Here is a 22,148-nt window from a genome sequence, read left to right on the forward strand (position 1 = left end):
GCAGAGGCCGATGCCAAAGGTGAGCAGCAATCCCTCCTGGCTGCGGGGCTGGCGGGTGATGGAGACAGGGGCATCCTGGGCTCCCTGAGGTGGTCCTTGGCCAGGGGCAGCATGGTCTGTGTCCGTGGGTGGCTTTGCCCAGGGTGGAGGCAGGGAGAATCAGAACTTACCCTGGGCTTGCTCCACCCATTGACACCATGCAAGAAAGCATCATCCATGGGAATGACGCAAATGGCTCCATCACAGCCTGGACACAGATCCCAAAACTCTTTCCCCCCTTCTCTCCAGGCAGCAGCATGTTCCCAGCCATGAGGAGACCGTCTACAACGAAATACAGTGTGAGTACCACCTCCTCCCTTCACGTGAGCCATGGACCCCTCTGTCTCTGGGGAGACCCTTCGTGTGGGCTGGCTGCCCTCCAGCACCACCAGCAACCCTGTGCTCATAGACTGGTCATGCCGCAGTCTCAGTAGCTGCACAGAGATGCTGGGACATGCCCCAAACCCACTTTCCACCCTCTCAAAGTCACAAATCTCCCTACCACCCGTGTGCCTCGCACTATTTGCAGGGTGACTTTAGTTTCACACGTTCGCACAGAGCAGATGATAGAGGTTTGCTGGTTGCGCAAAGAGAGAAAATGCTATGGGGTGGGGAAAAAAAACAACCAAACCTCAGCATGCCTGCTGAGGGCTAACAGTGTGGGTTTTGCCCCCCCAACAGACTCCACCATCGCCCACGTTGGACGCAACAGGGTGAGTTGTGGCACAGCTTTGATGCCAAACCAGGGAGCAGGGCCCCCGGGGACGCAATGTGCTGGTTGGGGTCTGCACCAGTGGCTTGGGATGGGGAGTCCCACGGGGTTGTTCCCAACAAGAACCCATCCCGTACTCTTAGAGAAAATCATATTTCTTTCTGTGTCCCACTGCCCATTTCTGCTTCAAACCATGACACTGCAACAACAACAACAAGCTATTGTCTCCACCCTGAAATTAGCTTTTTTCTCTCTGTCTTCTCCAATCACTCTTCCTCATCATGAGAATTCCAGTCCTTTGCTGCTGCTGTCAAAATGTAAGGTTTACTCTCACAAGCTAGAAAAATCGTTCACGCCTAAATCCCTTAGGTAACATTTTTGGTCTCTCCTAGGGGGAAAATAAAAAGCCTTGGAGAACAACAACACAGGGGAAATAAGGGGCCACCTAGAAATACAATACTGTCCCAAAACTGCTATTATTTTTGCTAATTTGTTCTCAGCCTGCTTATCCAGAGCGCACAGCTCCTTTCTGCGCTCCTGTAGCCCAGGGACAGCTGCTTATGCAGGGCTCAAAGCCCACAGGTGAAATAACATGGTTTAATTCTCCCTCTAAAGCCTCGCGTGCAAGAGATGAACACCACCACAACGTATGCCACGCTGAGCCACTCGCAGCCAGCCCAGATAGCGCTCCAGCATGGCAAGTGCACAGGGAGGCTTGCCCACCTTGGTCTCTTCTCTCTGGCAGAGAGCTCCCGTGCTGGTAAAATGGGGCTGGGGTCTCCAGGTTGGGCTTCCTTGGGCTTTGCTGTCACGGGCAGGGCGCTGTGTGGGGAGCCTTGGTGATGCTGCCCCAGCTCCTCAGCTGACCATCTTCTCCACCTTTCCCTTCCCAACCCCATTTCCACTCACCACGCAGATCGGGTTTGACAGGCAGCCTTGCAGGCTGACAGCAAGTTTCTCCCCATCAACATGAACCTGCCATGTGCCATCTCTATTGCTTCTCTTCCCCAGTTCTTGCTGGGGAATTGCCAGCACTCAGCTTGGGACAGCAACACCTACCCACAAGCCCTTTCCATGACAACATCTCCACACCAAACCCATCCACCGTGCCCAGCTCTTTCCACACACATCATCAATGTCTTCTGCATGACTTTCACCAAAACTACATCTTTGACTTGCACATATCTTTACAATCTATGATGTATAAATATATTCCATAGATTGTAAAGCTCTACGGGAGTACCGGAATTGAAGACATCTCCATCCCACTATGTCAAGTGTCACATGTGTATACATAAACTGTGTTATACAACCACAAGTGTGCTCTTCTATCTCCATGCACATATCTCGATACGGTTAGATAGATATGCGCTGATGTGCTCACACGTCTCTGTTAAGAGCTATGTGCAACGACGATGTGGGTTTTGCACCAATGAAGAATAAACTTCTAAGAATTTGTATCACCCATTGTACCTCTGTCTTATACGGTCCCTTAAGAAATGAGATTGAGCCATAGAAATACAAACGGATGACTAGAAAGCTGTGAAGGCATACTAGAGATACACAGGGATAGAATGGGCAGCTGTCTCTTCCCTGAGCTCAGCTGAGATGGCTGCCACACCCCAACGATCACCAGCTGCTAGCTACAGGTTTGCATTAATGCTGAAACTTTAGCTGGGAAGAACTTTGCAGCTTTCCAAGCCAAATGGGATTTGACGTCCCCATGGGAGTCGTGTGTTTCTCTTACAACCCCTGCAGACAGACAGACAGACAGACAGATGGGAGAAGGCAACAGCAGCTCTTTTCGCTTTGGGGTACCACGTCATGCTTTTAGATACACCTCATAGATCTTCCATGCTTTCCACATTTGTCACTCTTCCTCTCTCTCAGAGAACTTGTGTGGACACCGCCCCTGCCCACACAACATGATCTTCACAGTGAAGGGAGCCAAGTGTTGTAGTGGAGAGAGGTCTTGGGGTCTTTTGTGGTCTTTTGACAGCCATATCATGGTCATGGGAAAATCCTAGCTTCATAGAGTTTTAGGATCCAGGATCCTGCCCCAAAACACAATCATCATGCAGGGGAGGGAAAGCCAGCAAGCATCCATGTGAATTCCCTGTCTTGTGTTGGGTGACTCAGAAGCTGCCTGCATCACTTCTCGCTTTCTCCTAAGTTGCGGTACAGGGAAGCTTTGGAGCAGTTTGATCTGGAGACCTTCAAAGACAAAAGACAACAGCCTCACCCTCCTGCTACCCACCACAGCCACAGACCCTTGGAATGAGCTGGCACCATGGAAGGAGGACAATGACAACCACAGCAGAGCCATTCAAAATCCCAGCCTCATGGGGGTTGGCCTTTGTGCTCCTGCAAAAAACAGGACGTCTTGGACTCAAGACTCACCTCAGCTCTGCCCAGTCTGCAGCGTGTACATCTGCAGGGAGAACCTGACTTAGTGTCAACCATCAGCGGGATGACATCCAAAAAAAGCTTTCGAAGGGAAGAGCGCCAGGATTCAAGAGCAGATATCAGGATGGGATTGGGACCATTTATTGAGAATAAAATTGATTGAGATTTAATTTATTGGAGTTTATCGGAAATAGCAATTTCAGCACTGTTAAACAAAAAGAGGCAAGAGGTGGAGAAGAGCAAGCGGAGACCTCTTCCACAGATCCAAAGCCCCAAGGAACATCAGGCCAAGCAGAGCTATTGCACGCAAGGCTCCAGCAAACAGCCCAGGCTGCCTCTATAGGGCAGGAAGTTCTGCAGATACAAGAAATCCTGCTGAGGCATCCCTCACCAGCAGAGAAGCCCAAGGGAATGGTACAGGTGAGAGATCCAGCCACCTTCACCTGCATCTCATCCACACAGGGTGTCCACAGTAACATGGTTATTGACATGCATTGATTTGGGTGCTGGAATTCCAAATCTTCCTAGGCTGTGCTGAAAATGCCTTCCTAAATGGGTTGGAAAGGTTCAGCCTGTTGTCCTTATCAGCCACTCCACAACACAGCCAACTAAGGCGCCATAGCTATGCAAAGAGATGATCCGTTTTCCAACACACCAGCCCTCTTTCCTCACATACCTGTTCTTGACCCCTGGTTGGAAATTTGCAGCTGCTGCTGCTGCTCTTTTCAATTCTGCTTCAAGCCCAGCTCAGCCCCAGCAAAGCATCATGGGGACAGACGTCTGTCTGGAGGAGCAGTTGGGTTGATACTGGGGACCGGGAAGGAAATCTCATTTGGAAATATAAGAGCCACAGCTGCAAGCGCCAAGGAGTGCTCTGGCCAAGCAGTCGCATGGTTGACTTCTGAGCATGCAGAGCGAGCAGGAGACGAATACATCACTGCTGACAGAGTAGACACGGGAAAGGGAGGGCAAGGTCACTCAAGGCCCAGCAGCTGCTCTGACGGTCAGTGACAGGGCTGGCTGAGATGGTGCTGGGCCTGGCTGAGTGTGTCCTTCACGGTAGGATCCAATGTCCTTTAAGGGGAAGTCCCGAGACTCCAGGCTCCTGAAGACCCCTTGAAAAGCCAGGATCATCCCCCTGCAATCACCTTTCTGCTTCTCATTTCCTTCTCTACCCCTCTCATTTGGAAGAGGGCTCCCAAATTTCCAGGTGTCTTCTCCTAGGTAGACACACGTGCCCGTGTGCAATGCACAGCTAAAAGCCTGGTATATCAAAGGCCCATTGAGACTGAACAGATTGTCTCTGCACACATAGAATCCTAGAATCTTTAAGACTGGGAAAGACCTCTAAGATCATCAAGTCCAACTGTCGACCCAACACCACCATGTCTACTAAACCATGTCCCAAAGTGCCACGTCTACACGTTTTTTGAACACTTCCAGGGATGGTGACTCCACCACCTCTCTGGGCAGCCTGGTCCAATGTCTGACCACTCTTTCGGTGCAGAAATTTTTCCTAATATCTAATCTAAACCTCCCCTGATGCAACTGGAGACCATTTCCTCTTGTCCTTTTGCTAGTTACTTGGGACAAGAGACCAACACCCACCTCACCGCAACCTCCTTTGAGGTAATTGTAGAGAGTGATCAGGTCTCCCCTCAGCCTCCTCTTCTCCAGGCTAAACAACCCCCGTTCCCACGGCCCCTCCTCATCAGACCTGTTTTTTTGGACCCTTCACCAGCTTCGTTGCCCTTCTCTGGACACGCTCCAGCACCTCAATGTCCTTCTTGTACTGAGGGGCCCAAAACTGAACACAGTATCATAATAATATCTAATATTATACATCTATAATATATAAGATAACAACAACAGTTCTTAGAATATGCAAAAGGGCTGATACACAATGCAGTTTCTCACCCAACAACCATGTAACTCAGACCGCATATTCAGACCCATCCTGAAACCACACCGTCCTCATGCCACACATCCTGGAGCCGCGCTGCCCCTCCCCTACTAGCGCCCTTTTATGCCGAGCATGACGTCATATGGTATGGAATACCCCTTTGGCTAGTTTGGGTCGCTTGTCCTGGCTGTGTACCCTCCCAGCTTCTGGTAAACATTAACTCTATCCTAGCCAAACCCAGGACACATGTCTCAGTCTGGCAGTTCTGGCTTCAGCATCCTCAGCAGCACACCGTCTAAGCAAAGTAGTAATGCCCCCCATCTCACCTTGTCCTCCAACAGCAGGTAGCTAAACAGTGCAGAAACCCTGTCTGCTCTTCTTTTGACTTTTTGGCAGATTTCTGTCCCAAGAGAGTGCTTATGTGCTCTGCATGCTCAAGAGACCTCAACTACAGAAGTGGGGATGGGGCCCAGCCAGAGACGTGCAAGCATCAGCACTTCCCTCAAAGGAAACATCTGTGTGTCCAACAAAGAGCCCCTCTTTCCATTTGGGCTTTAGGTAAAAAGCATGCCCTGTTCAATCAGTGGTCCTCGGTTTTGTGCCAGGTTCCCAATTTTGGTCATTCTGGCAAATAACATGGGAGTAGAAGTGCTGGGGAAATGCAGCTAAAGCATGAGCTTGGGCTATGCTGGCTCTCTCTCAAATGTTTTCACTGGAAAGTCTGTGGTCTCTGATCCTGCAGGAACGAGGTTGACAACTGAGCAGTGAGCAACTTCCAAAGGTTGATGCCTCCATCCACATATCTTGGAACTCCACTTAAGCTTCAGGAGCTCCATTTAGGCTCCAGGACCTCCATTTAAGGTCAAGCTGGGGCCTTGTATCCCTGTCTGACCTATGTTATAGGTGTGTTGGTCTCAAGCTCCTTTACAGCCATGTCCGGGCTAGGCCATGGGTCCCATTCATCGTCGCCCATGGACTGTCCCTGTAAAAAACAGGTGGGGAAGCTCACCATCCCTCCACCATCCCGTAGGACTTCAGGAACATGAATAATTTTGAAAGAACAGCAGCAGCCTCCAAATTCCTGGCACGCAACAAAGGGAGCAGAGCTCCACTGGGGTGGAAAAACCACAGTGGGACTGAGTTTCAAATTCGGAACCCAGAGGCCAAGCGTGCATGGTGCTGCTTACTGCTCATTCCCTATTCCCCTCTTTTGAGCAACAGGTCAGACTTGCTTTTTTGCTTCAAGAAAGCTGGCTACCACACCTCCCAGAAAGCTGATTCACTTGACGATAAACAGAGCATCCTAATTTATGCGATCACCCTTTGACGGTCATGTAGACACTGACACTTGACTTGTGCTCATTCAGTTTTATTGCAATTAGGCACTCGCTACTTTCTTGCAAGCAGGAATGGCACAAACCAGCACAATGTTGAGGAAGCACCAGCTCACTTTTCTTCAGCCCTTTAAGACCTGAAGATGTTTCTTCCATCTTTGCTTACTTCTTCCCTGCTTTATGCAAAGGTAAAGCCTGGGTAGTCGAGACTGTCTAGCTAACAGGATAGAACTACCAGTTTTGAGTACAGATATAGCAAAATTGGGACCAGAAACTCAACGCCGGGGTGAAGAGAGAGAGGTAGAAGAGCAAAAAAATTAGGGCCAAGATAATAAGGTGACTGATGGTACCCATCAGCTTGATGACCCTAGCTGGAGTGGGACAATAAACCCAACTTCCTCTTCTGACTACACCAAAAAAGCCAGACCTGCTTCAGCGGTCTGGAGGACTGAGGTGGGAGCAGGGTGAGTGCTTTCCCTCACCAAGCCCAGGATGGACAGATTGAGCATCCTGGTGTTACCACGTCGGCAACTGTTCTGGCTCAACAGTAGCTGCCCACCTCTTCAGCACAAAGTGTTACTTGGTAGAGTCAGTTCTGCAGTGGTCATGTCAATGCGAGAGGCGAGAGGCACACTTTGTTCATCTGTGTGTTGTCTCGCTGCCCATGTATCTCTAACAGCAGACTCTATAACTTGCTGTATTTTTTTCGCTATTTTTCTTAAATCTACATTTTTCCAGAAATTTGTATCAACACGTTGGAGAGAAGGTTTCACTTTCTGCTCCATTATCTGCTCTGCACCCTCTTTCTTCATTTCCTCAATATGTTTCCTTGCTTCTTCCTGTAACAGGCTCTCCAGCTCCTCTCTCTGATGTTCTTCATAGTTACAGCAGAACCAGAACGGGTACACATGGTACAGGCCATAAAGAGTGACGACAAAAACAAGAATGAACAACCCTGCAATCTGGAAGAAAAGAAAAGATTAAAACTAATGAAGTCGCTGGACTCTACGTGCCTAAAAATTTTGCACCTGAGTGACAGGAGTACTTTACCATATTAGTAACCTTGCTTTAGCCACATAGTTCCTCCTATAAAGCACGTTCCTTGCTCCTGCCATGGCTAGATGACAACTGATGGTAAGAGATATACTCACTGAAACAGGGAATATCAGTCTCTCTCTCTCAAACAATACCTTATCTTATTTCCTATTTTCACAAATCTTGCTTTAAGAACCAGATGCAAAACACCTATGTAAACTTCCAGAATAACCATGGAGTAAGATGTTCAAAGTTCAGGTTTCAGCCTCACATAGAACACGCTAACTATACGCTTGTATTGATACACGTTAATTAAAAACAGAAACAGGGAGGGCAAAAAAAGAAAAGGAATGCAAACATAGTAAACGTATCAAATAGAAATCACACTTGCAACTTAACACTTCATTCTCCAGATGAAATGGTTTCCATATTGCTCTATGTTCCAGATTCTTCTCACACACAAAATAGGTGATATTAAAATACCTAAACTCCTAGATTCCTAGCAATCTTACCTGAGAGATTATGTAGAATTCACTGGGTAATTCTGCTGCTCTGCTTTGGTTTGCCTTTTCATTGTCGTTTCCTTCATTTGTTGAAAACACACAGTCAATATATCTGCCATCGCACAGTAGGATCACACACCAAATCAGAGGAGGTAGAAGTGCCTTAAAAATTATCTCACTCTTCTGGCAGCACGAGCATTTCCCAATGCAGCGAGCCCAGGGAATGCAGGCAGGGTGGGAGGTCAAGCTCAGGAAAAATGTAATGAATGCTGGACAGAAAAAGTAGGACGCAACATACAGTTTCTGTAATGCCTTCTTCTGAGGACATTTAAATTCAATCTCCATTATTTCTTCGACCACAATCAGAATTATGGAATAAAGTGTTACAGACAACACATTATAATGATTTCTCCATAAAGTCAAGAATTGCTTTCTAACTTGCATTTTGTTCCGTCGTCAATACTTCACCAACTCAGCAGACTAAGGAAGTCTTCTGTGCCTCTATATCCGTAAGGCCCAGACAGAGGAGAAAATACTCCGCCCCCAAGACAGAAGCTTTGTGGGGGGAGCCTCACAAAATCACAAACAAAAAGGAGATGCAACAAATCCTAGGCTTGCTGGTATTCTGGAGGAAACATATTCCGGATTTTTCTATCACAGCTCGTCCCCTGTACGATTTAACGTGCAAAAAAAGCTACCTGGGATTGGACTCCTATTCATGAGGAAGCCCTGAAATAACTAGTGTTTGAAGCAGGAACATACCAAGCTTTGAGTCCAATACACCCGGCAGATGCGCTCCAAATTGAATGGGGCTTTGCAATTCATGGGGCGTCTATACACATGCGGCAGCGTGCACCGGAGGGTCTGACCCGCCCCATTGCATTTTATTCACGCAGCTTTAAAGATGCAGAAAAGTGATACTCGGTCTGGGAAAAGGGTCTTTTTGTGGTCAGTCTAGCCTTGCAGGAGGCTGAAAGACTTATACGGGAACAATCCATAATCCTGCAAGCGCCCTTTAAGGTCCTAAAACCCATACTGGCAGGCATCCCACCCCCTGTGGGAGTTGCCCAACGGGAAATGGGAAACGGTCAGGAAGTGGTACGCCCAGCTGGAGCGTTACAGTCAGGCTTAGCCAGTGGAGGAGGGAGCAGCCAAGATGCTTCAAATACAGGAAAAATCATCCACTCTCTCAGATGAGGAAACCCCTTCTTCCTACATAAAGGAAGCCCCCTCATTTAAATCCCACCTGAAAATGTGGGGTTTACTGATGCCTCTTCAAGGAGGGAGGGGAAAGTATGGAAATACTGAGCAGTTGCTGTACACATTGATTCTGGGGAGCAAGTTGTAAGAGAAGGAGAAGGGAACACTCAGGTGGGAGAACTGATAGCAATTTGGAGTGTGGTAATGAGAGAGACAGGCAGGATGGAACCCGTACCCCTCTACACTGATTCTTGTGCCGTATTCAAGGGATGCACCGAGTGGCTCTCCTTTTGGGAACAAAAGCAGTGGGAAGTAAACCGGGTGCCCGTATGGCAAAGGAAAAAAATGGGAGGAGGTATTAAATGTGGCCAAGCAAAAGCCCATATTGGTGAGGTGGGTAGCCGCCCACCAAGGGGGAGATCACCCAGCCATGTTCTGAGCAATCAGGTGGACTCACCCACCTGGCTGTGCTGGCAGAAGAGTTAGAAGAGGAGAAATGAGAACACTTACTGGAGTGGCTACATGTGAAACGTGGTCACTCGGGAGTCAAAGATCTTCTTAAGGAGGCTGGGAGCAGAGGATGGCCTGTTACCCGAAAACTCTGTAGCACAGTAATTTCTGTCTGCGGCCTATGCCGTACTAGGCTAGAAAAACACCCTTTACAAGATCCTCCACTCCATCTGAGGGATGGGAAAGGACTATGGGAAACCCGGCAGATTGATTACATTGGGCCTTTCAAGAAATCAGAAGGGAAACAATATGTGCTTGTTGGGGTGGAAATAATATCAGGACTTGGTCATGACAAAGTAGTAGCATGGGCGACTGGAGAAAATACAGTAAAAAAGTTAAAGTTGTGGTTTAGCTTTTTACCTAAACCTAAATCGATTCAATCGGACAACGGCAGCCACTTTACTGCCGGGGTGGTCCAGGAGTGGGCAAAAACTGAGGGAACCCAGTGGACGTTCCATACCCCCTACTATCCCCAAGCTAACGGGATAGATAGTAGAAAGGACCAATGGACTGCTAAAACGCATCCTGAGGTCTCACGACCCTGCGTGGTCCGCAAGACTCCCAGATGCCATTGCCAGAGTAAATGGTCAGTGGGGGATAAATGGATGCCCTAAACTTACTGCTTCCTGTCCAACACCCCCCTCCTTGCTCCCTGGAAAGAGGGAGAGAAAGGACCCTGTAAAACCCTTACGCTATCCAGGACAACCCGTTCTGGTGGACCTCCCAACAGCGAGGGAGGTGCCTCTGACCCTTAAAACTCCACTGAACACCTATTCATGGGTGGCTGCTGATGCCCATGGAAAGGAACACAAGATTAATACCAGATGGATTGTCCCATCCTTTTAACCACCGATTTGAAAGAATCAGGATCTTTTCCTTTGTTCTTTCTTACAGGTATAAGGATCGGAAACATCCTCTACCTCAGAAAGTTGAAGCTGATGCTGTTTTTGGGAATTTCTACTTGTAATCTGTGTTATAGAGAGATACATAGCCAAACCATGATTGTCAATTCTGCTCAATACCGACAATTGTGGGTCTGGTCCTATGTTCTTTGTCTCTCCCTATGTGTTATAGGGATCACAAGCCAAAATACCCCAAATCTAGCTTGGAAATTAGTTCAAGGTTTTGTCAGAATGGAGGGTTACCAAAATAAAGGTCTGTGTCTTACTTTACCTAGATCAGCTGAAGAAGGCTTAAGGGTTTTTATGTCACCTGTAAATCAGTCGTTTATCTTTAATGTGACTAATGCCATGTCTGTAACATTCCTGTCACCCACCTGGACCATCAAGAATAACATCACAGAAAGGGAGGGTGGTGGCGCCAGATGTAATCCAGAGCCACAGCTCTGACATGCATTGATTTAGTTATCACGACGGTTGATAGGTGGTGGATCGGGGGGCCCCTCAGTTCCTTAGTCTGTGCAGTACCTGGGAGAGATGGCGATTCTCACCCTGTCCCGTTCTCCTCCCAGCCACAGAGTCCAGCTCCCAGGCAGCACCATCGACCACAGGTGAGTGATTCCCTCCCTGCACACCCCGTGTCCCCCTTAACATCAGGCTGAAGCATGCCGGGATGCTGGCACCAGGACATGGGGAGGTTCATCACCTGGTGTCTGGCCTGGCCCTAAGGTCCTGCTCTCTGCTTCTCCCATATGACTCCTCCTCTTTCCCAACAACTTCTCTCCCCAATAGGTCCACAACACCATATCCCCACTTACACACAGGCATCGGGCTGGGAGTGGCAGCTGTCTCCATCCTCCTCCTTGCTGCAGCCAGCTACTGTGCTGTGAAGAAAGGTGAGCGATTTAGGGAAACAGAGGGTAAAACAGACCTGAAACCCAGAGGCAAGTTCAAATGACCCATGCCTGTTTATGATGGTCAGCTCCTTACCCCCTGTTTCAGGGGAAGCTGAGCCTCGCAGGCCTTTCCTTTATCAGCTGGGGGGAGCAAAGGTGCTGTGATGGGGAACACTGTGATGGCCAAATGCACCCCTGCCCCAGGCAGACATTTGCTCCCAGCCCTCTGCACTCCCAGCCCTCCCTACCCGAGCTGGCCTGAGTGGAGCAAGAACTGCTCCTCCACACTTGGGCTGTCCACAGATGCTGAGAGCTTGAGAGAAACCACTCTGGGCAACGGGATTCACGCTTGCATAGGCTGGGCTCTAAAACAACTCCTCTGAGTGAGGTGTGGGGGTTCAGCCCAGCATCTTCATTGTGCAGCCCAGAGCATGGAAAGCCAGGGCTGTGCAGTACCTCTGCCTCCCCACCCCTCCCTTTCTTAGCCTTACAGGGGCCTGCAGAGACCGATGCCAAAGGTGAGCAGCAATCCCTCCTGGCTGCGGGGCTGGCGGGTGATGGAGACAGGGGCATCCTGGGCTCCCTGAGGTGGTCCTTGGCCAGGGGCAGCATGGTCTGTGTCCGTGGGTGGCTTTGCCCAGGGTGGAGGCAGGGAGAATCAGAACTTACCCTGGGCTTGCTCCATCCATTGACACGATGCAAGAAAGCATCATCCATGGGAATGACGCAAATGCTTCCATCACAGCCTGGACACAGATCCCAAAACTCCTTCCCCCCTTCTCTCCAGGCAGCAGCATGTTCCCAGCCATGAGGCGACCGTCTACAATGAAATACAGTGTGAGTACCACCTCCTCCCTTCACGTGAGCCATGGACCCCTCTGTCTCTGGGGAGACCCTTCGTGTGGGCTGGCTGCCCTCCAGCACAACCAGCAACCCTGTGCTCATAGACAGGCCATGCCGCAGTCTCAGTAGCTGCACAGAGATGCTGGGACTTGCCACAAACCTACTTTCCACCCTCTCAAAGTCACAAATCTCCCTACCACCCGTGTGCCTCGCACTATTTGCGGGGTGACTTTAGTTTCACACTTTCGCACAGAGCAGATGATAGAGGTTTGCTGGATGCGCAAAGAGAGAAAATGCTATGGGGTGGGGGAAAAAAGCAACCAAACCTCAGCATGCCTGCTGAGGGCTAACAGTGTGGGTTTTGCCCCCCAACAGACTCCACCATCGCCCACGTTGGACGCAACAGGGTGAGTTGTGGCACAGCTTTGATGCCAAACCAGGGAGCAGGGCCCACAGGGACGCAATGTGCTGGTTGGGGTCTGCACCAGTGGCTTGGGATGGGGAGTCCCACGGGGTTGTTCCCAACAAGAACCCATCCCGTACTCTTAGAGAAAATCATATTTCTTTCTGTGTCCCACTGCCCATTTCTGCTTCAAACCATGACACTGCAACAACAACAAGCTATTGTCTCCACCCTGAAATTAGCTTTTTTCTCTCTGTCTTCTCCAAACACTTTTCCTCATCATGAGAATTGCAGTTCTTTGCTGCTGCTGTCAAAATGTAAGGTTTACTCTCACAAGCTAGAAAAATGGTTCACGCCTAAATCCCTTAGGTAACATTTTACATCTTTTCAAGGCAAAAAATAAAAACCTTTGGGACAACAACAAAGAGGAAATAAGGGCCACCTAGAAAGACAGTACTGCCCCAAATCTGCCAGTATTTTTTCTAATTTGTTCTCAACCTGCTTATCCAAAGTGCACAGCTCCCTTCTGCTCTCCTGTAGCCAGGGACAGATGCATATGCAGGGCTCAAAGACCACAGATGAAATAACATGAAATAACACGCATATGCTCGTCTATCTTCACGCACATATCTAGATGCAAGTACACAGATACATATGCACTGATGTGCTCACACGTCTCTGTTAAGAGCTATGTGCAATGGTGACGTGGGTTTTCTCCAATGAAGAATAAACATCTAAGAATTTGTATCACCCATTGCACCTTTCTCTTATACAATCCCTTCAGGAATGGGACTGAGCTATAGAAATTAAAAGGGATGGTTGTACAGATATGAAGGGAGGGTAATGATACACACAGATAGAAAGGGGAGCTGTCTCTTGATGCCTCAACTCTGCCCAGTCTGTCAGTGCGGAGAGAACCTGAGTTAGTGTTAACCAGCAGCAGGATGACATCCAAAACAGGTTTGGAAAGGAGGAGCACCAGGTTTCAAGAGCAGATATTGGATGGTATTGGCACCTTTTATCAAGAATAAAATTTACTGAGATTTAATGTATTGGGAATATAAATTTGGAAACAGCCATTTCAGCACTGTTCCTCAAAAGCAAGACAGAGGTGGAGAAGAGCAAGGGGAGACCTCTTCCACAGGTCCAAAGTCCCAAGGAACATCAGGCCAAATCATCTTAGGCTCTGAGAATATGCCTTCCTAAATCGGGTGGAAAGATTCATCATCCAGTCCAGAACACAGCCAACTAAAGCCATAGCTATGCAAAGAGGTGGTCCAGTTTCCAGCCTGCCAGCCCTCTGCCCTTTCACACCTGTGCTTGGCCCCTACCTTGGAAATTTGCAGCTGCTGCTGCTCTTTTCAATTCTGCTTCAAGCCCAGCTCAACCCCAGCAAAGCATCATGGGGACAGACGTCTGTCTGGAGGAGCAGTTGGGTTGATACTGGGGACCGGGAAGGAAATCTCATTTGGAAATATAAGAGCCACAGCTGCAAGCGCCAAGGAGTGCTCTGGCCAAGCAGTCGCATGGTTGACTTCTGAGCATGCAGAGCGAGCAGGAGACGAATACATCACTGCTGACAGAGTAGACACGGGAAAGGGAGGGCAAGGTCGCTCAAGGCCCAGCAGCTGCTCTGATGGTCAGTGACAGGGCTGGCTGAGACGGTGCTGGGCCTGGCTGAGTGTGTCCTTCACGGTAGGATCCAATGTCCTTTAAGGGGAAGTCCCGAGACGCCAGGCTCCTGAAGACCCCTTGAAAAGCCAGGATCATCCCCCTGCAATCACCTTTCTGCTTCTCATTTCCTTCTCTACCCCTCTCATTTGGAAGAGGGCTCCCAAATTTCCAGGTGTCTTCTCCTAGGTAGACACACGTGCCCGTGTGCAATGCACAGCTAAAAGCCTGGTATATCAAAGGCCCATTGAGACTGAACAGATTGTCTCTGCACATATAGAATCCTAGAATCTTTAAGACTGGGAAAGACCTCTAAGATCATCAAGTCCAACTGTCGACCCAACACCACCATGTCTACTAAACCATGTCCCAAAGTGCCACGTCTACACGTTTTTTGAACACCTCCAGGGATGGTGACTCCACCGCCTCTCTGGGCAGCCTGGTCCAATGTCTGACCACTCTTTCGGTGAAGAAATTTTTCCTAATATCTAATCTAAACCTCCCCTGACGCAACTGGAGACCATTTCCTCTTGTCCTTTTGCTAGTTACTTGGGACAAGAGACCAACACCCACCTCACCGCAACCTCCTTTGAGGTAATTGTAGAGAGTGATCAGGTCTCCCCTCAGCCTCCTCTTCTCCAGGCTAAACAACCCCCGTTCCCACGGCCCCTCCTCATCAGACCTGTTTTTTGGACCCTTCACCAGCTTCGTTGCCCTTCTCTGGACACGCTCCAGCACCTCAATGTCCTTCTTGTACTGAGGGGCCCAGAACTGAACACAGTATCATAATAATATCTAATATTATACATCTATAATATATAAGATAACAACAACAGTTCTTAGAATATGCAAAAGGGCTGATACACAATGCAGTTTCTCACCCAACAACCATGTAACTCAGACCGCATATTCAGACCCATCCTGAAACCACACCGTCCTCATGCCACACATCCTGGAGCCGCTGCCCCTCCCTACTAGCGCCCTTTTATGCCGAGCATGACGTCATATGGTATGGAATACCCCTTTGGCTAGTTTGGGTCGCTTGTCCTGGCTGTGTACCCTCCCAGCTTCTGGTAAACATTAACTCTATCCTAGCCAAACCCAGGACACATGTCTCAGTCTGGCAGTTCTGGCTTCAGCATCCTCAGCAGCACACCGTCTAAGCAAAGTAGTAATGCCCCCCATCTCACCTTGTCCTCCAACAGCAGGTAGCTAAACAGTGCAGAAACCCTGTCTGCTCTTCTTTTGACTTTTTGGCAGATTTCTGTCCCAAGAGAGTGCTTATGTGCTCTGCATGCTCAAGAGACCTCAACTACAGAAGTGGGGATGGGGCCCAGCCAGACGTGCAAGCATCAGCACTTCCCTCAAAGGAAACATCTGTGTGTCCAACAAAGAGCCCTCTTTCCATTTGGGCTTTAGGTAAAAAGCATGCCCTGTTCAATCAGTGGTCCTCGGTTTTGTGCCAGGTTCCCAATTTTGGTCATTCTGGCAAATAACATGGGAGTAGAAGTGCTGGGGAAATGCAGCTAAAGCATGAGCTTGGGCTATGCTGGCTCTCTCTCAAATGTTTTCACTGGAAAGTCTGTGGTCTCTGATCCTGCAGGAACGAGGTTGACAACTGAGCAGTGAGCAACTTCCAAAGGTTGATGCCTCCATCCACATATCTTGGAACTCCACTTAAGCTTCAGGAGCTCCATTTAGGCTCCAGGACCTCCATTTAAGGTCAAGCTGGGGCCTTGTATCCCTGTCTGACCTATGTTATAGGTGTGTTGGTCTCAAGCTCCTTTACAGCCATGTCCGGGCTAGGCCATGTGGTCCCATTCATCGTCGCCCATGGACTGTCCCTGTAAAAAACAGGTGGGGAAGCTCACCATCCCTCCACCGTCCCGTAGGACTTCAGGAACATGAATAAATTTTGAAAGAACAGCAGCAGCCTCCAAATTCCTGGCACGCAACAAAGGGAGCAGAGCTCCGCTGGGGTGGAAAAAACCACAGTGGGACTGAGTTTCAAATTCAGAACCCAGAGGCCAAGCGTGCATGGTGCTGCTTACTGCTCATTCCCTATTCCCCCTCTTTTGAGCAACAGGTCAGACTTGCTTTTTTGCTTCAAGAAAGCTGGATACCAACACCTCCCAGAAAGCTGATTCACTTGATGATAAACAGAGCATCCTAATTTAAGCGATCACCCTTTGACGGTCATGGTAGACACTGACACTTGACTTGTGCTCATTCAGTTTTATTGCAATTAGGCACTCGCTACTTTCTTGCAAGCAGGAATGGCACAAACCAGCACAATGTTGAGGAAGCACCAGCTGACTTTTCTTCAGCCCTTTAAGACCTGAAGATGTTTCTTCCATCTTTGCTTACCTCTTCCCTGCTTTATGCAAAGGTAAAGCCTGGGTAGTCGAGACTGTCTAGCTAACAGGATAGAACTACCAGTTTTGAGTACAGATATAGCAAAATTGGGACCAGAAACTCAACGCCGGGGTGAAGAGAGAGAGGTAGAAGAGCAAAAAATTAGGGCCAAGATAATAAGGTGACTGATGGTAGCCATCAGCTTGATGACCCTAGCTGGAGTGGGACAATAAACCCCAACTTCCTCTTCTGACTACACCAAAAAAGCCAGACCCTGCTTCAGCGGTCTGGAGGACTGAGGTGGGAGCAGGGTGAGTGCTTTCCCTCACCAAGCCCAGGATGGACTGATTGAGCATCCTGGTGTTACCACGTCGGCAACTGTTCTGGCCCAACAGTAGCTGCCCACCTCTTCAGCACAAAGTGTTACTTGATAGAGTCAGTTCTGCGGTGGTCATGTCAAATGCGAGAGGCGAGAGGCACACTTTGTTCATCTGTTTGTGTCTCGCTGCCCATGTATCTCTAACAGCAGACTCTATAACTTGCTGTATTTTTTTTGCTGTTTTTCTTAAATCTACATTTTTTCCAGGAATTTGTATCAACACGCTGGAGAGAAGGTTTCACTTTTCTGTTCCATTATCTGCTCTACACCCTCTTTCTTCATTTCCTCAATATGTTTCCTTGCTTCTTCCTGTAACAGGCTCTCCAGCTCCTCTCTCTGATGTCCTTCATAGTTACAGCAGAACCAGAACGGGTACACATGGTATAGGCCATAAAGAGTGACGACAAAAACAAGAATGAACAACCCTGCAATCTGGAAGAAAAGAAAAGATTAAACTAATGAAGTCACTGGACTCTACGTGCCTAAAAATATTTTGCACCTGAGTGACAGGAGTACTTTACCATATTAGTAACCTTGCTTTAGCCACATAGTTCTTCCTATAAAACACGTTCCTTGCTCCTGCCATGGCTAGATGACAACTGATGGTAAGAGATATACTCACGGAAACAGGGAATATCAGTCTCTCTCTCTCTCAAACAATACCTTATCTTATTTCTTATTTTCACAAATCTTGCTTTAAGAACCAGATGCAAAACACCTATGTAAACTTCCAGAATAACCATGGAGTAAGATGTTCAAAGTTCAGGTTTCAGCCTCACATAGAACACGCTAATTATATGCTTGTATTGATACACGTTAATTAAAAACAGAAACAGGGAGGGCAAAAAAAGAAAAAGGAATGCAAACATAGTAAACGTATCAAATAGAAATCACACTTGCAACTTAACACTTCATTCTCCAGATGAAATGGTTTCCATATTGCTCTATGTTCCAGATTCTTCTCACACACAAAATAGGTGATATTAAAATACCTAAACTCCTAGATTCCTAGCAATCTTACCTGAGAGATTATGTAGAATTCACTGGGTAATTCTGCTGCTCTGCTTTGGTTTGCCTTTTCATTGTCGTTTCCTTCATTTGTTGAAAACACACAGTCAATATATCTGCATCGCACAGTAGGATCACACACCAAATCAGAGGAGGTAGAAGTGCCTTAAAAATTATCTCACTCTTCCGGCAGCACGAGCATTTCCCAATGCAGCGAGCCAGGGAATGCAGGCAGGGTGGGAGGTCAAGCTCAGGAAAAATGTAATGAATGCTGGACAGAAAAAGTAGGACGCAACATACAGTTTCTGTAATGCCTTCTTCTGAGGACATTTAAATTCAATCTCCATTATTTCTTCGACCACAATCAGAATTATGGAATAAAGTGTTACAGACAACACATTATAATGATTTCTCCATAAAGTCAAGAATTGCTTTCTAACTTGCATTTTGTTCTGTCGTCAATACTTCACCAACTCAGCAGACTAAGGAAGTCTTCTGTGCCTCTATATCACACCACTTGTCATCTACACTTTCTATCACCATGTCTGCAAATGATTAAACAGCAGAGAGGAAGTGAAAATTAAAGCACACACAGTAATTGGGTACACATACAGATACAATCTGACTTTGCAGATTTTGAAACTTGTGGTTTCAGATGTCACGTAGTCTGTACAGAATGTAAGGAAAATTTTTGGTAGCTTTTTACCATGAGGGTGATCAAATATTACAACACGCTGAGTAAATTCCATCCTTGGAAGAGTTCAAAGCTCAAGCATCCCCATCTAACTAGACCTGCTTTGATCTGGACATTGGGCTAGAGGACATCCAGCAATGAGAGATGCCTAGAGAAAGAAAAATAAAGCCATGGTGTGTTGATATAGATTGAGGTGGTTAACCCAGGATGTAAAACAGAGGGTGGGAGCAAGGACAGGTAGGCTGGGAGGAATAGACACAAATTGTCCGAGCAACCAGGGATCAGGTTAGGAAAGCCAGAGACCTCACAGAATTAAATCTGGCCAGGGATGTCAAGGACAACAAGAAAAGTTTCTATAGGTACGTCAGTTATGAAAGGAAGACGAGGAACATGTGAGTCCCCTCCAGACTGAAATGGGAGACCTGATTACCCAGGATATGGAGGAGGCTGAGCTACTAAATAAATTTTTTGCCTCAGTCTTCACTGGCAAGTGCTCAAACCACACTGCCCAGGTTACAGAAGGCAAAGGGACTGGGAGAATGAAGAACCACCCACTGCAGGAGAAGATCTGGTTCTGGAATATTTATGGAACTTGAAGGTGCACAAGTCCGTAGGACCTAATGAGATACATCCACGGGTCTTGAGGGAACTGGCGAATGAAGTGGCCAGGCCACTCTCCATCATATTTGAGAAGTCCTGGCAGTCCAGCAAAGTTCCCACTGACTGGAAAAGGGGAAATATAACCCCCATTTTTAAGAAGGGTAAAAAGAAAGATCCAGGGAACTACAGGCCGGTCAGTCTCACCTCTGTGCCCAGCAAGATCATGGAGCAGACCCTCCTGGAGACTATGCTCAGGCACATGGAAAATAAGGAGGTGCTTGGTGGCAGCCAATACAGCTTCGCTAGGGGCAAATCGTGCCTGACAAATTTGGTGGCCTTCTATGATGGGGTCACAGCATTGGTGGACAAGGGAAGAGCAACTTATGTCATCTACCTGGACTCGTGCAAGGCATTTGACACTGTCCCGCACGACATCCTTGTCTCTAAATTGGAGAGACATGGATTCAATGGACGGACCACTCAGTGGATAAGGAATTTGCTGGACAGTCACACTCAAAGAGTTGTCAACGGCTCAATGTCCAAGTGGAAACCAGCATTCCTCAGGGGTCGGTACTGGGACCAGCATGGTTTAACATCTTTGTCAGCAACATGGACAGTGGGATCGAGTGCACCCTCAGCAAGTTTGTTGATGACACCAAGCTGTGTGGTGTGGTTGACACACTGGAGGGAAGGGATGCCATCCAGAGGGACCTTGAGAGGCTTGAGAGGTGGGCCTGTACGAACCACATGAAGTTCAACAAGGCCAAGTGCAAGGTCCTGCACATGGATTGGCACAATCCCAAGCACAACTACAGGCTGGGTGGAAAATGGATGGAGAGTAGCCCTGAGGAGAAGGACTTGGGGGTGTTGATTGATGAGAAAATCAACATGAGCCGGCAATGTGCATTTACAGCATAGAAAACCAACCATGTCCTGGGCTGCATCAAAAGCAGTGTGAGCAGCAGGTCAAGGGAGGGGATTCTGCCCCTCTACTCCGCTCTGGTGAGACCCCACCTGGAGTACTGCATCCAGCTCTGGGGTCCCCAGTACAAGAAGGACATGGAGCAGTTGGAGTGAGTCCAAAGGAGGGCCATGAAGTTGATGAGAGGGCTGGAGCACCTCTGCTATGAGGACAGGCTGAGAGAGTGGGGATTGTTCAGCCTGGAGAAGAAAAGACTCCAGGGAAACCTAATTGCAGCCTTCCAGTACCTAGAAGGGGCCTACAAGAAATCTGGAGAGGGCCTGTTTATCAGGGAGTGTAGTGATAGGACAATGGGTAATGAGTTTAAACTAAAAGAGGGTAGATTTAGATGAGATATTAGAAAGAAACTCTTCACTGTGAGGGAAGTGAGGCAGTGGAACAGGTTGCCCAGAGGGGTTATGGAGGCCCCATCCCTGGCAGTGTTCAAGACCAGGTTGGATGGGGCTGTGGGCAACTTGGTCTAGTGGATGGTGTCCCTGCCCATGGCAGGGGGGTTGGAACTAGAAGATCTTTGAGGTCCCTTCCAATCCAAACCATTCTATGATTCTATGATAACAAAGCAGCACCACCCTCACCAAAACCTTCCCACGTAAACCCTATACAGACATACTGTATGACAGCCTGTACAGTCAAAGCAGAAGGGCATCTGCGGGTGGACATTCAGAGCAGCAAGCTAAAGAGGTGCTCTGAAGAATGTGTTGACCAACTCAGCCTTTCTCCCTTTGCAGACATCAGGGACTGTTCTCCAAAGGCTATGATGAGCCTTTGTGAAAGCCAGCTCAGAGCTCTGCAGGGATGTGTTTCCATGCTATAAAAGCCCTCTTTCCAAGCAAAAGATGTGAGCTGGCTGCGGAAGACTTTGCTTCACCAGCCCTTTCCACACAGCCACCTGGCACTTCTGATCCATCAGGGAAGCAATGATGAGCTGAAGTCAGAAGGCAGAAACAGGGACTGATCTGCTTGTTACAGAGGAGGAGGTCTGCTCAGTCTGCTCATGGCACATCTCATTACTGTGCTCTGCTCTTCATCTCTTTCTCTCTCTCTCCCTCTCCCGCTCATTTTCCCTGTGCTGTCTGCTTGTTGTCTCTTCTTGCTTTCTTTGCCAAGGGCCATGTTCAGAAGAAGCAGAAGGATGTGGTTGAATGGGTGGTGAATTAGAGGAACTCCTTGCCAAAGTGTGTGGCCATGTCCAGAAAGCTTTCCTCGTATTCAAGGGGAGCTTAGACCCGGGTTAGTAAGAAAGCTCCACCAAGGGTTATAAACAGAGAAATCACATCAGGGGCCCCATCAGAAGTCACAGACACTCAGCCCATGGCTAAACCATGGGTCTAACCCAAGTGGGTAGATATAAAAATGCCAGGCATGCTTTCGCATGATTAAATCAAGCTGTACTTCTTCAAACTACTGTTTCCTATTTTCCCATAGTCAGAAAGAAAAGAAAGAATATAGCCAACCCAAAGCACCCAACATTTTCAGGTGGGTATTTTTTCCCCTGAAAGCAGAGCAATAGTAACGGATTCCTAATGAGTAACAGTGAGTACATACAAAAAAGCAATAACATACCTTGAGAGAAATCCCTTCTCAATGCTATCTCTCCTGAGCTGAACTGGCTTTCACTGGTAGGGCAATGGTGCACTTAGATGCAGCCTTCAGTGTCATTGGACTTTACACAGTTCCAGGAAACAGGGCTCATAAAAAACGGTTGGGACTTTGACACTCGGCCTGGCAGTGACTGGCAGAAGAATCCTTTGCAGCCTGGGAAAGTCCTGTTCCAAG

The 22,148-nt window shown here is 48.1% G+C and overlaps 1 long non-coding RNA gene across 2 annotated transcripts in view; it reads right to left on the reverse strand.

Moving 5' to 3' along the window:
- Positions 1–2,641: 2,641 nt before the first annotated feature.
- The window catches only part of LOC142599010 (uncharacterized), a 33,397-nt gene continuing 13,890 nt past the window's right edge, over positions 2,642–22,148 (reverse strand). For both annotated transcript variants that reach the window (XR_012832783.1, XR_012832784.1), the window contains exon 5: positions 2,642–2,905. This is a non-coding gene — a long non-coding RNA (uncharacterized LOC142599010). The remainder of the gene's footprint in view (positions 2,906–22,148) is intronic.

Source organism: Balearica regulorum, chromosome 33 (assembly GCF_011004875.1).
Source record: "Balearica regulorum gibbericeps isolate bBalReg1 chromosome 33, bBalReg1.pri, whole genome shotgun sequence".
Lineage (NCBI taxonomy): Eukaryota > Metazoa > Chordata > Aves > Gruiformes > Gruidae > Balearica > Balearica regulorum.